Here is a 15366-nt window from a genome sequence, read left to right on the forward strand (position 1 = left end):
TAAACCGTGTCCCAGAGTGCCACATCTGCACATCTTCTAAACACCTCCAGGGATGGTGACTCCACCACTGCCCTGGGCAGCCTGTTCCGGTGCTTGACAACTCTCTTCTGGAAAAAAAAAATTCCTAATATTCAGTCTAAACTTCACCTGCTGCAGCTTGAGGTCCTTTCCTCTTGTGCTATCACTTCGTATTTTGGAAAGCAGGCAGACCCCCACCTCAAAACCTCCTTTCAGGTGATAGAATCATTGCAGTGTAGTCTCTAAATCCTGGCCAGGGCCTAGAAAAGTCTGAGAAATTCAAGTGTTAAACATGCATCGCAGGGCAGAGGAACCTCTGGCAGATCCCACAGTTATCGGCTTGATAGTACAGAAACGTGTATTTGCACAACTACCCCATATCCACGCAAATCATGTACACGGGCTTGGGAAATAGAGATCATACACTACCTCCAAAGAATGTGTCACAGCGAGGATTATTAAGCTTAAGACATTCAGGTAGAAGAAGAGCTACGTACCCATGGATTCAGAATTCTGTCTTCAAAACGTAGTTTGCAAGATAAATTTGTCAGCAAACATGTAAAAATACTTCCTTTGCAGGAGTACCATCCTCGTTGCTGCATCCAGTATCAGTGGTGTCAGCTTAACAGGGAATGAGCACGGTGCTAACAAAGTCTGTGTTTAAGAAAAGATAACACCTGCCCTGTGTGGGGAGAGTCTGCTCTGACTTCATCGGTGGCTCCAGCCATGCCCTGCCACCAGCTAAAATCATGGAACCACAGCCACGAAATAAAACTTGTTCTGGAATTGATGCAGAGTGTTGACCAGTGTACAGGGGGGTCCAACTAATGGACAGCAAGGTAGTACAGAGGGGTTGTACAGGGGGAATGTACAAGGGCGTTAGAGGAATTTGCTTGCTTAAACAAAAGTATTGTCTGCTGTAAATATCTATCATGCAGACTAAGCAGAACAAAGGCACTAACTACTGATAAGCAGAAGAGCAGAGGCCTGGTTCTACTGATAAACAACTATTGATAAGGAAAAGCAGACGCCTGAGTCTATTGATAAGGGGGAGAAGCAGATGGCTTATGGCTGGAATACCAACCAAACCCTAAGTCCATGCATGAAGATTAAAAGGTGAAAAGTTTAAGGAGGAAGACTCATTTACGTCATCTTGAAGACCCCCTACTCACAGGAGGAAGACTTACTTACTTCGTCTTGAGACACCTGCCCATGACCAGAGGGGGTCACTGCACAGGCGTGAAGGACCTTCTAGCTCACTATAATACACAGCGGGGATAGATACGAAATATGTATAGGTGTATCGAGTAATCTGATGCATATGTATACTTTAAGAGAATAAATGTAGAGGGAAAAACGACCCTGGGTGTGCATACTTTGGAGGCACTATCCCCATGCACCTCAGCACTGAATAAAGCATTCCTACTTTACAACTTTAACGAGTTGTGGAGTCAACCCGTGTTATCAATTTGGTGAGCCAGGCAGGAGACCTCTGTTTGGCTGCAGGATCGGCTGAGGGGCGGTCATCCTAGGCGTCCCAGGTCACTTCCCTGGAAGAGTTCTGCTTCTCGTCCGCCCACTGCGGGGACAGACAACAACCTCTGCTGGCTGCTGAGAAATGGTATGCTTGGAATTTAGGTACTTTAGGTGGCTTTAAGGTGTACGCGTGGCCCGGGGCTGCTGGTAAGGCCTGCAGAGACGTCTGGCGCACAGCGAAGTTCCCCTTGGCAGGTAGGGCTTGCAAGCAGGGGGCTTGTTGACCAATAGGGCGCCTGCGAGCGATCCTGAAGGCGGATAGGGCGAGTCCGAATATTCGCTGCATCCCAAGTCTTGGGAGCCAGGGCGGACTTGCTAAGGGAAGCAGGTGAAGGGTACGCGAATCCACCAGGTCTCTGCTGTATCTCAAATTCTGGGAAGTGGGACTGACCTGCTACCATAAGAAGCAGGAGAAGGGTAAGCGGAACCATAGTGTGAGTGTGTGGGATCCCGTGCGTAAGGGTTTGCGTTTCTGTGTGACTGAGACATAGCATAGCTACAAAGCAAGTGTGGAGTCCTAATCCATGGTTCCGTGTCTCCGTGAGAGGAGCGGCCGGAGACGGACGAAGTGTTTATGTTTTTCTGTCCTGTGTCTTGTCTGTGTATAATCATTAAACAGCTTAGAAAGTGGGGGAAGGTCCGGCTACCCCTCCCACAGTGGATAGCTTTACGAAATACAAGGGCGAGGGAATTCTGTATGTGCCTTGTGGGAGTGTAGCTGTATGTGACAGGTGGCATTTCACGTTGATATTGCATTTCACGTGGATATTGCGGCTGTGTGCCTTGTGGGAGTATAACTGTATGCGACGGGTGGCATTTCACATGGATATTGCATTTCACGTGGATATTGTGGCAGTACTTTTGGTGTAGATTCCACTTTTATAGCCACTCAGGGTACCGGTGGGGCAAATACTGCCCGGGGTGTCTTACAAAACACTGGCGGGTGGGAAATTATAGTTACCCAATTGGTTATTCTCTGGGACCAGAAATAAAAATATTACTTTGTGGAGAAAAGCCACAAAATCCCGGAGCACTTCTGGGGAGTTAGAAAGGAAAACTGAGAAAGGGTTTGTAAAAGGTATCAAAGAAAATTTGAGGAGACGTGGTTACAAAGGAGAAAGTAAAATGGGAATACAACAAATAGTGTCTCTCTTTTTGGGAAATCCACGGGGGATATTAGGAGAAAACTTCATAATCTCACATATGAGTGCATAATAACTTTTGAACAGTGGAACCTGCCATGGATACTAGGGCAGTGTAAATTTTGCTGGAACCAAAACTATGATCTAACGACAGGGGAGTTGATCTGCAGAACACACAGGTATTATTTTACTGAATCCCCTGAGAATATCATAAAACTTGAGTGTAGGTGCCCTCATATTTTTTTAAGTGCATCTGCAGAGCACTAGGAAAGAGAAGCTATAGAGATTTGTAAGAGATTGTTTGAAATGGGAGCCGGTCAAAGCAAGTGAATTCAGAATAAAAGCCCATTGGATTACATTTTGGCACATTGGAAAGAACTGGGAGGGTCTTCTGGGGGCTCAGTAAACAAGAAAGCACTGATAAAATATTGTAACCAATGGTGGTGTTTATATACTTTGGAAGATTAGGAGAACAGGCCTAAAAATGGAACTCTGAATTATAATACATTTTTACAATTAATGTTGGTTTTGAGGTGGCCAGGAAAATGGGATGAATAAAAAGCATGCGTACTTTACAACTTTAACGAGTTGCGGAGTCAATCCACGTATCAGAATCACAGCCAATGCTGACACTTAGATCTGACCCTTGTTTTCCAGAACAGTGGTCAATTAATTCACCAATTTATTCTCAAAGGGCTTTGACAGCCAGGTCTTCACTGCCGTTCCTCTCTGGGGTGCAGCGTGCAACATGGAGGAGATTAGGCAATTAAGAGAAACACTTCCAATTTGACCCGGCTCTGAGGCAAGATATTTCAGCTGAGATCATTCGACAAACTACCGAAATCCGGGCAGGGACACCTTCCACTAGACCAGGGTGCTCTAAGCCCTGTCCAGCCTGGCCTTGAACACTGCCAGAGATGGAACATGCCTTCCAGCAGCAGACAAACAAACACGGCCACAAACACGGCCTGGAGCTGACAGCCTCTCTGCCGCTTTAAACCCACTCAGGAAGAGCCCCGACCACGAGACAAAGTGCTGAGGAGCGCCCCGCGGCGTGCAACAACCCTGCAGACCCCTCCCCGGCGCTCTAAGCTCGCCGGACCCACCACAACCGGGAGGTGGCGCAGCCAGCCCGGGCGAGGACCCCAGGAACCTCACCCGGAACCCATCCCCGCTGCCCCCCCGCACCTTGGGCCTGTTCTTGGCACGGGCCTTGCGGGGCGCCCTCACGGCCTCCAATATGCCCATGCTCTGCGTCACCACCGAGCCGCAGCCACGGGTACTGCGGCCGGAAGCAGGGAGAGATTGACACCGCCCTCAGCGGCTCCCTTCCAGTCAGCAGCGCGGTGGCTGCGTGAAGCACGGAAGGACTCAGCGCAGAACGCAGACCTGGGAGCGAGGAAATGGCCGCCCAGCCTGGGTGAGGCAGGTCTTCTGTCAGGAGGGGAGCGGGCTTGCAGTAGGCTCAGATACGGGCTCCTATGTGGGAAGGCTGGGCTCCTTAGTAAGGGCGTGGGGGGAGGTCGGACTGCTCCATAGGATCCTGTGAGGAGGCCAGGCCCCTCGATAGGTGTTTGAGATGAGGATCGGCCCTCCTACAAGGGCCTGTGGGGAACAGAATCCTTTATGAAGTGCTGTGTGGAGGCCACGCTCCTCTATAGGAGCCTGGGAGGGAGCTCGCTGCCCCCACTGAGGACCGGATGGGAGGCCAACGTCATCTCTGGGAACCGGGGAAGAATCCAAACTTCTCTGTAAGGGAGTGGCCAGGCCCCCCCTATAAGGACTGGCAGGGAGGCAAGGATCATCTATGGAAGCCTAGGAGGAGGCCATGTTCCCTTCTATGGGCCTGTGGAGGGATGGAGCTGTCATAAAATGGCCGCGGGGGTAGGGAGGGGCAGGCTGCTCCATAGGAGACTGGGAGGAGGCCAAGCTCCCCTAAAGGAACTGGCAGGGAGGCAATGCTCATCTGTAGGAGCCTATTAGGATGCCAGCTTCCCCTATAGGGAACTGTGGAGGGGCCAGGCTATCCTTTAATGCCCGGGGGTGGAAGGGGATTGGGAGGGATTCTCCTCCATAGCAGTCTGGGAGAAGGCCAGGTGTCTATATAAGGATTTTTGGAAAGGTCAAGCTGTTGCTGTAGTAAATGCAGGGTGAGAAACCAAGCCCCTACTACTGATTATGGGGAGCATGAGATCTCTTCTTTCTGCTTGTGCCATAGCAGGACCTGGAAGTGCCACGCGAGTGGGGCAGCCTGTCCTGCAGTGCCTGAGGCATCTCCAGCCACAGTGGGGCTCCAGGCTCAGCCTGAGGGACCAGGTGTCACTGACCCTTCTGAGCACTGCCCAGGTGCTCAGCCGCTCAAGGGAGTCATCGCTCGAGCCGAGGCCAAGCCCCCCTGGAGCAGAAGTGATTTTAACCAGTCCCCACATGGATGGGACCCTGCAGAGCTCAGTGCCTCCTTGCAGAAGACATTGTAGTTGAGAACCTAATGATCATAAACAGGTAATGTCCACTCTCGTAGGCCTTATACATTGGGCTTGAGAAATCCCTTTCTTACCGATATCATCTGTAATTTATAATACGTGTGGGAAAGGTAAATTGTGCATGGGTGAAAGCAGAGATGATCCTGACCAGGAGCCCATTGCACATTGTGGAGCTGGTGATCCCCTGAGCAGGCACAGGGCTGGTCTGCACTGCCCAGACCCTGTGGCTGCAGGATGAGCTTGGCCATCTCATGGTAACAGGGGGTTTAGGGGCAGCCCCTGCCTAATACTGACCCTTACACCAGCTGCCTGGCCCTGCCTCTATCTGGAAATGCAGCAAGAAGTTCTCATGTGAACTTCCTTCATGAATAATGCTGGTTTCTTGTGATGCTTTATATTTTAGCTCAGAGGACCAAAAAGGAAGAGCTCTAACTCTGCCTGAAGGCAGCATGCCCAGCATCTGAAGGGACATAAGGTTTACATGCTATCTCTATCCCTCTTCTCATTTTGTCTTATTATAGAAGCTGTGGCCTCTCTTTCACTAGGGGGGAAAGCAGGAGCTGTGCATCTGGTTATCAGGTTCTCTTCTTAGGCCGTTCACTTCTGTGTTTGTCTGGGAGGAGGAGAGACCCCTCTAGAGAGGCCTGTGAGGAAACTCAGCCTGACTCTAGGGGCCCAGGGGGAGGCTAAAGTCTTGGTGTGTTCTGTCCCAGAGCTGTTGTGGTATTGAGCACGTAGGAAGTAAAGGCTGAGCAAGGATATGCTCTTGTAGGCTTCCTTACAGGAGAAGGAACCTGAACATCCTAGGGTACTTTGAAGGTGTACCATCCCAGACAAAAAAGTGAGTATGACATCTTTCAGAAGAAAGATAGCCACCACGCAAGTCTCAAACTTAATCTTAAAAGATGTATTTGAGAACTAAGACCTACAGCAGGGTCCTTCAGCAGAATATCTGTACACTTGGGCTTTCAGAAACAAAAATGGACAACCGATTCCTTGCAATGTGCAATTTGCACAGTCCATTGTAATGCAGCAGGAGAGATGTTTAAGCTCACTGTCATCTTCTCCAGACAAGGAAATACAGTAAAAGCCCCAGGGACTGTTTGGCTTACACATGCACTGAAGTCACACAGATTCAACTTGAAGCACATCATACATCAGCAACTCCCGTTCCTCCAAAGTTAGTCACGGGGCACCAGGTTTAAACAGCTGAACTGTTTAAACTGAACTGGTCCCTTTATCCTCCATCCCTGTGTCATAAGGCATTGTGGAGCTACTTAAGCAATGCTGCACATGAGGATATATGAGAGAGACCAAAAATCTGGAAGCCCCTCACTGGGAGAGGTGGTTGAAGAGCTGAGCATCTTCTCCAAATTCTAAGCAACACTGCAGGTTGCAGGTTTGTGGCAGCACAGGCTGTCATTGGGTTGCTACACTGTGGACTGCTACACCAGGCAAGATGCAGATCACCTTCCACTATTAGCACTTAAGCCTGGAGCACATCTACAGCTAAGCCAGACACGTAGCATATTGTTGGTGCTCCTCTAAGAGAGCTTCCCTGAAAGACATGGCCAAACTGAAACCTATATTACAAGCTTAATCACCATTAAAGAAGGACTTTAGAAACAGGGAGAAGCTTACTCTGAGATCTGAGTGGGATATTTCTGCCCTAACCATAAGCCAGTTTCCCAAAACATTGTGCAGCACTCCCCTCAGCACGTATGGCTTCTTGGTTATCTCCAGCCTCTTCCAGATGGTTGCACATTGGAAGAACTTGAAATTAAAAACTTCCTCTGACACAGAGGGCCCCTGCATCTGGGTCCATCGCTTAGATTCCTTTACTTCCCCCGAGTGTGAAGCACTCTGTCCAAGCAGTTTGCTGATCAAAGGCAAAGATTTGTAATAGGTGCTTTCTGAATGTGCAAATAATTACCTGAGTCCTCAAATACTTTGCTGAAACGGAGAAGCACTTCAGCTCTGTGTGGCTGCTCTGAGAAACGGTCTCTAAGTAAAAACTTAAGCTCAGGGCAGACACAACAGTGAAGCAGCTCTTTATTCATGTTTCTGCAAAAACAGGTGTCCTAGCAAGTAGGCACACACAGCAAAAGCAGAACTATGATTTCCTATCCCATCCACAAGTTCCCTCCCTTGTTTCCCCATTGCTTGGGTACTCCAAGGCTTACAGCCTATTCAGTGCTTATAATGTAGATGCTAACTGTCCCGCCTCTGTTTATACCTCCCCTTACTCGACTTTGTACGCCCCTTCCTCTTATTTATTAACCACATCATTATAACCACATAATCCTTTTCCGGTACAATTGTCTAACTCTTTGGGAGACATGTGGTACCCCAACTTACTGTTTAACCAGCCTGCACCTGCTTAATTTGTGCATAGAGAGTATTCTTTTTAACCTCGCAGTGAATCTTTCATCTAGAGGTGACATTGGCTTTAACACAGAGTGTGTCTTTTTGAGTTACTATATCTCAAACCCTTTCTTTCATTCCCTTAGTAACTTAGCCCCAGCCCCAGTATTGAAAACTCTCAATATTGCAAAGCCTTCATATTGATCTTAAAGCTCTAATATTGGAAAGCCTTAATATTGCAAAGCCCCATCTCCAGTTCTGTGAAAACAACACTGTTTCTCTCACAATTCCCCCTTCCTCTTATTTATACCGGTTTTGGATTTCACACTTTCCATAAAGAAATGCCTCATATGTCGCTTCCAGTCTGGATAAAATAATTTCACGGTTTTGGTCTAAAGATAAGTCGTCCCAATCATCTTAACTTTTTTATTATTTTTTTTTTTTAATCTAAAGCATTTATCAGAGTAGGGTGGCGTTCCCATGAGCATTTGTTTTAACAGAGTTGTTTCAAGAAGTTGTACATGTCTTCCTATATATGGAATTAGGTAGCACCTTATAGCTATTAATACACATGCTGCTACAATTACAGAAGTAAAAACTGATACCACCATTCCTCTCCGTTTTCCAAACCAGGATTCTAACCATCCTGTTAAGGAAGTATCTGTTCTTGTATTTTCAGCCCATTCTTCTGCCAAGGTAGTGAGGCCTTGTAAGGCTTTGCTTATGGCTCCATCTGGTGTTGTATTATTTGGAATAAATGTGCAACACGTATTCCCTAGCATTATGCATACTCCTCCTTTTTCAGCTAATATATCTAAAACTATTCTATTTTCACTGTATATTTGACCCATTCTACCCAGGCATTTGTATTTCTATATCCAGTTTCTCTTTCAAACATCTACTTCAAATGTTTAATTGCAATTACATTTACTACTTTAGGATTATGAGGCGGAGTCCATGTCCACACCGATGGAGGAATGGTAGTGTCCCCAGGCTGGCCATATTCATTCCTCTTTGGCTCCCAAGCCACTCTTCTAAATCTAGCAATTGAATCCCCTCTTGTCACATCTGCCCCTACACCATGAACCTGGCTTATTTCTCCTCCAGCACTTGCAATAGCAAGTGCTACGAGACCACACTCTAACACCCCACAGTCAGATTCTATGTGACCTTTAAACATCATAATTTTACTTTTTAGAGATTTTCCCTAAGCACTGGGTGAGATCCACCCGTGCAAGCCAGTTGTAAACCAAACATCACTCCACCCAGGACAAGGTGATCCCCAGTATGGTTGGAGACAATACTCTGGGTATAAATATTTACCGCAACTTACTGTTTAACCAGCCTGCACTGGTTTAGTTTCATAGGTTGTACGTAGATAGTATTCTTTATAACCACAGAGTGTGTCTTTCATCTAGAGATGACACTGTCTTGAACCACAGAGCGTATCTTTTTGAGTAAGTATATCTCAAACCCTTTCTTTCGTTGCCTTAGGATCTTAATCCCAGACCTAGTATTGAAAACTCTCATTCTTGCAAAGCCTTACTATTGATCTTAAAGCTCTAAAATTGGAAAAGTCTTAATATTGTAAAGCCCCATCCCCAATTATGCAAAAACAACACTGTTTCTCTCACAGCTGGGAGTAACTGGAAACATCACCAAACTGGCCAGACCAACAGTGTCTTCTGCCTGGAGAACCTACAAACAGGATCAAGAGCATCTAGAGATGTAGCCGTCAACTCTGGCATAACCAGGCTCACCTGAAAGAGAAAACACAAAAAAATTAGGTCTGCTTATGAGAAGTGCTCATTACAAGTCTCTACACAGGACAGAAACACTGGCCACCTGTGTTAAAGGGATGGGAGGCAATGGTGGGTGAGGCTGAAAGAGATGTCTTGATTCTATGATTCTATGATTTGCCTAACAACCAAAGCATTTTACCAAGTTCCATCAAACTGCAGAGACTGGTGGGATCCCAAGCTTGGACATCCTTAAGCTCCAGAAATGCCTACATACAGGGCTTTGACCAGAACTTCTCCTTAGTGAAACCTTGTCTCCAAAGTCAGAGTCCAGCTTCTCAGCATCTTTCAGGGGGGACCGGGCATCGCTGTCAGCTAAACCATTCCCTTTAGAGAGGGAAAGCTCATGATCTGATGGGGAAGAGCAAAAACAGAGCTCTTCTGTGGAACCAGAAGCCCCATAAAGCAAGTAATTCTGGCACACTGGTCGGGGTGGGTAGAGAAGCCCTCCTGCACAGTAGAAAAGACAGAGCCGAAGATCTGCGTGGCTCTGTGCTCCCCAGCTGCCCTGCCAGAGCTGGTGGGAAGGCCAGAGGTTAGGCCAGCCTGGGCTTTACGGAGACCTGATACCAAGGCATGTCATGGGGGGCTGACATGAAGCCAGAGGGCACTGCGGAAATTGTTGATCCACTCACACTCCTGGGTCTCAACTAAATCAACACAGACAAAAGAGCCCTAACTTCTGTGAGAAGAGAGCAAATCTCCTCTATTCTGATCTCTTCTCATCCCACTACAAAGATTCCTGTCCACAGCAAGGAGCAGGTGATGTTGTTCTTCTGCAGGAAAGAGGGTAACCATGAGTCATAGAATCATAGAACCGATTAGGTTGGAAAACAACTCGTCCAGAGAAGAAGTCATCCCTTTACACACCCGGGTACTTCAAAGATGAGCGTTAAGTTCAGGAGGGTCAGCAGGACCAACGTGGAAGGGGTCACTCAGCATACCACTGCCTCTGAGGAGACGAAGATCTGCCTTCCTAAGGGCACTCCATGTTCCGTAGGTACCCCGTGGTCCTGCAGTCTCAGCTGACTTCTCTCCCACAACTATGGTGCAATAAAAAAGCTTTGGGGATCTATGAAAGCAAAGTGTCTTGACTCATTTGTGTTCCCTCTCTTTCTTGTCCATCCCTTTTCCAAGCAGTTTTAAGCCCAAGCATTTTGAAATGTGCTGTCTGGTATAGCTCAGTTTCATGAGCCTGAAAGACAGCTTTTCCTCCCACATGTACATATGCATTTGTTACCACTTGCAGTTGGCAAGCTTGCAGCAGACATGGGCTAAAACCTCAAACTCTGCACTTCCTGTCCATAGTATCACAGAATCATAGAATAGTTAGGGTTGGAAAGGACCTTCAGTTCATCTAGTTCCAACCCCCTGCCATGGACAGGGACACTTCGCAATAAACCATGCCACCCTAGACTGTGTCCAGCCTGGCTTTGAACACTGCCAGGAATGGAGCAATCACAACTTCCTTGGGCAACCCATTCCAGGCCTCACCACCTTCACAGTAAAGAACTTCTTCCTTATATTTAACCTGAACTTCCCCTGTTTATGTTTGAAGTCATTACCCCTTGTCCTATCACTACAGTCCCTAATGAAGAGTTCCTCCCCAGCATCCTTGTGGGCCCCTTTCAGGCACTGGAATCTGGTAGGAGGTCTCCACACAGCATTCTCCTCTCCAGGATAAACAGCCACAACTCTCTCAGCCTGCCTTTATATGCAAGGTGCTCCAGCCCCCTTGTCATCCTCATGGCCCTCCTCTGGATTTGCCCTAACAGCTCCATGTCCTTTTTATGTTGAGGGCACCAGAACTGTACGCAATACTCCAAGTGAGGTCTCACGAGAACAGAGTACAGGAGCCGGATCACCTCCTTCAACCCTTGGTTACACATCGCAGACAGCTGCAAGACACAGGTCAGCAGCAGAGCATCATCATGGTCCTCTTGCCACCTGCTCTGGACTTCCCTAGCACTTGCTGGAAGTCCTGGCTAGACCATTTTGCTATGAGACAGTCTGCTTTAGACTGATACATCTGCTCAGAGGGGTTCCCATGCTACCACGTGAGATACATGGTGAAGGGCTGCTGGCACACTGGGTTCCCATGGAGATGTCTTCACCCAGCTTGCATTCCCAGTGTGTCAGCACCTTCTGCTGCAAACTCATTTAAAGTCCTTCAGAGTTTCAGAGTCTGCTAGGTGGTGTCATGGCTGTAGGACACACTGGCCTTAAGTCACTGAGTACCTGCAAGTGACGACGGCTGTTCAGGATAATGGCCACAACAAACGTGCAAACAGGTTAATGGTCAAAAAGGTCACTGCTTTGATTCTGTTACTTTGAAAAGGTAGTGGAAGGAAAAATAAATACAGAAGAGTGAAAACCATGAAATGGTGGGACCTTAAACGCAGAAGGCAAGACGAAGACACACACAGGGCTAGCTGCAACACGTCCTGCAGCTTCACTGCCAGGGCAACAGAGAGAAGGCAGATCTGTGCCATCCCGGACCCCTGCAGCGAGGAGTGGACATCCAGAGGACCAAACTGCAACGTGAAGGTGTTTGGGGAATTTTACCTCACAACCTTTGACATGCTCTTTGCCATTCTTCTCGGATCTTCTCCGGTGTGGTAACGCTCTGCTGGTAACTCCTGCTGTGAGAGAAATCACACTCTCATCTGATTAACATTGATTAAAAAGACCCTTTGCTGGAAGCAGTACACGAAATGCAAATTGGCAGGGACATCAGGGAGAAAGCAGCAGTAATGTGTGAGCTCAGCTATGGATGTGCACTGCAAGGAAATGCAGAGCTGTGCAGCAAGGTGGAGGGTCATGCACCAGAGAAACGGTAAGAAACTGGAAATTGGCTATGAAGCCATGGCATGGCTCTTGAGTGAGCTCCGCCTCCAGTATGTTGAGCATGAGTTTCTGAGGAGCCTGACCTGACCCAGGAGCTGGAGCTCACTCAAGAGCCATGCCACGGCTTCACACCTCCTGCCCCAGGAAACACTCCCCTCCAAAGCCTGCATTTCCACACTCACCAGAGTCTTCTGGTGATGATTTCATCTGAGCCAGACTGAGGAACAGCTGCCAAAACTGGGAGAGAGAAGAAAGCTACAGCAGAGCAAACGTGCATCACCAACTGTATTGAAGCCCAGCTAGAGAACATTGCCAGCCCTTCCATCTCACCCCCAAACCCAGAGCTGGGAAAAGAGTTATGGGGCAGGAGAGCTCCAAGAACATACACCCTTCCTGTCCCACGGCCACCCACCTCTCTATACCGTCTCCTGCTGCTTCTCTGTAACCATGTTTGTGTTGGGGGGCACAACAGCTTGTTGTGTTCCGCCTCATCCTTATCCTTGCAGCACTGCTCATGAAGGTGCTTGGCCTAGGAGAGCCAACAAACAGGGCAGGACCGTGTTAGCAAGAAATGAGTTGCTATTAAAGCTCATGTACGTAGCTCTGGAAGAAAACACAGCCTCCAAGTGAAGAGGTGGCCAAAGGCTTCCCACAGAACAGGGGACAGCACACAAGCCCCCAGTGCCCTACTGCTTGACCAAAACTGACCTCACAAGACAAGCTGCTCATCATTTGGCATGAAAACCTCATAGCAATCGAGTTCTTGACATCTAAATCACTCTTATCCAACCGTGCAAGGCTGCTACCAGCAATGTCCCTGGTGTACTCTTCAGTATTTCAGAGCCCATTATGGAGACTTTAAAGTGACATTCTTCCTCTGCTGCAGCTCTTGATGTAGTGTCTGCATGAACTGCAGCAGAGGAAGACCCTCATATTTAAGACGGAGCCAGCACTGTGCGCGTGTGTTAGCACTGTTAAACCATATAGCAAGAAAGAGCAGCTTGTCTGCTTTACTTTCACGGTCTTCTAGCACTGCAGATTCCTGGTTTTGTGAATCGCCTCCATTATCAGCTCTGTGAAGACAACAAAGCCAGAGTCAACACATTACTGACCATCAAAGCTCCACAATGGACTCTGTGACTTAGGAAAGGAAGAGGCACAGTACAAACTCAGATAGCCTTAAGGACCTATGTTCACCTAAAGCATCTTCACAGAACACACCTTTTATACTTCTAGCTAAGCCTCCACCTGTCTAAGCAAAGGAACTCTACAAACGAAATCCACCAATATATAGTACTGTATCATCTCCATAGAAGCTAGGGAAATTGGGAAGCGAACTCCCTTCTGCTGTGTCCAAATTTGCAGCAGTTTGCTCTCATTTTCCAGACAAAGGAATCTGAAGCCAGAAGAGGTTAAAAGGCTTGCCAATTTTGGCAAAGCCTATGGACATCACGCAACACTATACATATGAGATACAGGTATACATGCTTTAAGAACATTGCCGGCTGAGGCTGGTGTCTCTGGAGCTGAGCCCCTGCGATAGGCATCCACAAAAGACACCCAAAGGAGAAGATGTGGCAGTTAGAAGAAGGAAGTCAGAGCTTCAGCAGCAGGGTTTCAACAAATGGGAAGGAGCTCAGGACTTCCCAGCAGCGGCAGGCACTGGGAGCATGCAGGGGGCTGGGGCATAATGGGAGACATGAGCCAGGAGCCAGGATTCATCACCAAGGATGGTGATGGATCAACACCCTGACCTTCTTCCAATGCTATTTTTCTTTTCCCTGAATTCCTCCATTTTCATTGCTTCTTCCCAAAGGGCTTGTGCCAGCTAGATCTGACCTTGTCCCACACGGTATCTCTGCAAAGAAAAGAAAGTTTCATATATAGAGAGACATAAACAAATATACATACATATATATCTATATACATATACACATACACACATACATGAAAAGGCCCTGTTGTTCAAATCAACTGCTCTAGCTGACATCAAACTGACCCCATAGCACACCTACCTTTGCAGGAACATATAAATGCAGCATGACTTTTGAAGCAGCATCCAAGCAGCATTACCTATGTCAGCGTCAGTCCTGCTGGGGGCCACCTTTCAGTATAAGAAAACTGGTATCAAGAAGTTATTCAAGCAAGCACAGTCACATCTGCCCCTCACCCCAATGAATTCAGCCAGGTTTCAACACACAGCAACCTGAAGCAAAGAGTTGCCCCAGGTTAGCACACAGCAAGCTGGGGCACAGAAAAACTGATACTAAAAAAGACCTCAGGAAAATCCTGCTGAAAGTGAGTGGCCCTTCTGCAGAACAGCAGCCCAGCAAGCTCATCGAGGGATATAGGCCAAGTGTAGTTCACGATTCAAGCCCCAGAGCTGTTTCAAACCCACAGCTATGAATAGCCAGCTGCTTCGACAGCAGAGCCATGCTGGGGAGGTTCACCAAGGGTCAGGGCAGCAGACAAACGTGGCTGTGGCAGAGAGGGGACTCAGCAGAGGAGAACAGAGGGCCAGCCCTCGGTGTAGGGATGCTGCCCGCCATGTGTACATGAAAATGAAGGGACAATGTAAGGTGGCCAAAGCATCGTCTTGTACATGCTCTGATTAGAACTGTGGAGTCATTTAGGCTGGAAAAGACCTTTAAGATTATTTAGTCCAGCCGTTTACCCTACGCTGTCAAATCCACCACTAAACCGTGTCCCGAAGTGCCACATCTGCACATCTTCTAAACACCTCCAGGGATGGTGACTCCACCACTGCCCTGGGCAGCCTGTTCCGGTGCTTGACAACCCTCTTGGGGAAGAAATTGTTCCTAATACTCAGTCTAAACTTTACCTGCTGCAGCTTGAGGTCCTTTCCTCTTGTGCTATCACTTCGTATTTTGGAAAGCAGACAGACCCCCACCTCACAACCTCCCTTCAGGTGATAGAATCACTGCAGTATAGTCACTAAATCCTGGCCAGGACCTAGAAAAGTCTGAGAAATTCAAGTGTTAAACATGCATCGCAGGGCAGAGGAACCTCTGGCAGATCCCACAGTTATCGGCTTGATAGTACAGGAACGTGTATTTGCACAACTACCGCGCATCCACCCAAATCATGTACATGGACTTGGGAAACAGAGATCATACACTACCTCCAAAGAATGTGTCACAGTGAGGATTATTAAGC

The 15366-nt window shown here is 47.8% G+C and overlaps 2 long non-coding RNA genes across 3 annotated transcripts; one reads left to right on the forward strand and one right to left on the reverse strand.

Annotated features, from left to right (window-relative positions):
- Positions 1-1624: 1624 nt before the first annotated feature.
- Positions 1625-10427, forward strand: LOC136004570 (uncharacterized). 2 transcript variants are annotated; one of them, XR_010608538.1, is made up of 4 exons: positions 1625-1639; positions 3391-4116; positions 4915-5198; positions 9180-10427. It is a non-coding gene; the product is annotated as an uncharacterized LOC136004570 (long non-coding RNA). The 2 variants fall into 2 exon arrangements; XR_010608539.1 differs by lacking the exon at positions 1625-1639 and adding an exon at positions 1957-1971.
- A 1623-nt stretch (positions 10428-12050) lies between these two features.
- On the reverse strand, positions 12051-14034 carry LOC136005019 (uncharacterized). Its single transcript, XR_010608658.1, has 3 exons — positions 12898-14034; positions 12602-12718; positions 12051-12426 (listed from the first exon to the last, which is right to left on the reverse strand). It is a non-coding gene; the product is annotated as an uncharacterized LOC136005019 (long non-coding RNA).
- Between the last annotated feature and the right edge of the window lie 1332 nt (positions 14035-15366).

The sequence above is a fragment of the Lathamus discolor genome, chromosome Z, assembly GCF_037157495.1.
Source record: "Lathamus discolor isolate bLatDis1 chromosome Z, bLatDis1.hap1, whole genome shotgun sequence".
NCBI lineage: Eukaryota > Metazoa > Chordata > Aves > Psittaciformes > Psittacidae > Lathamus > Lathamus discolor.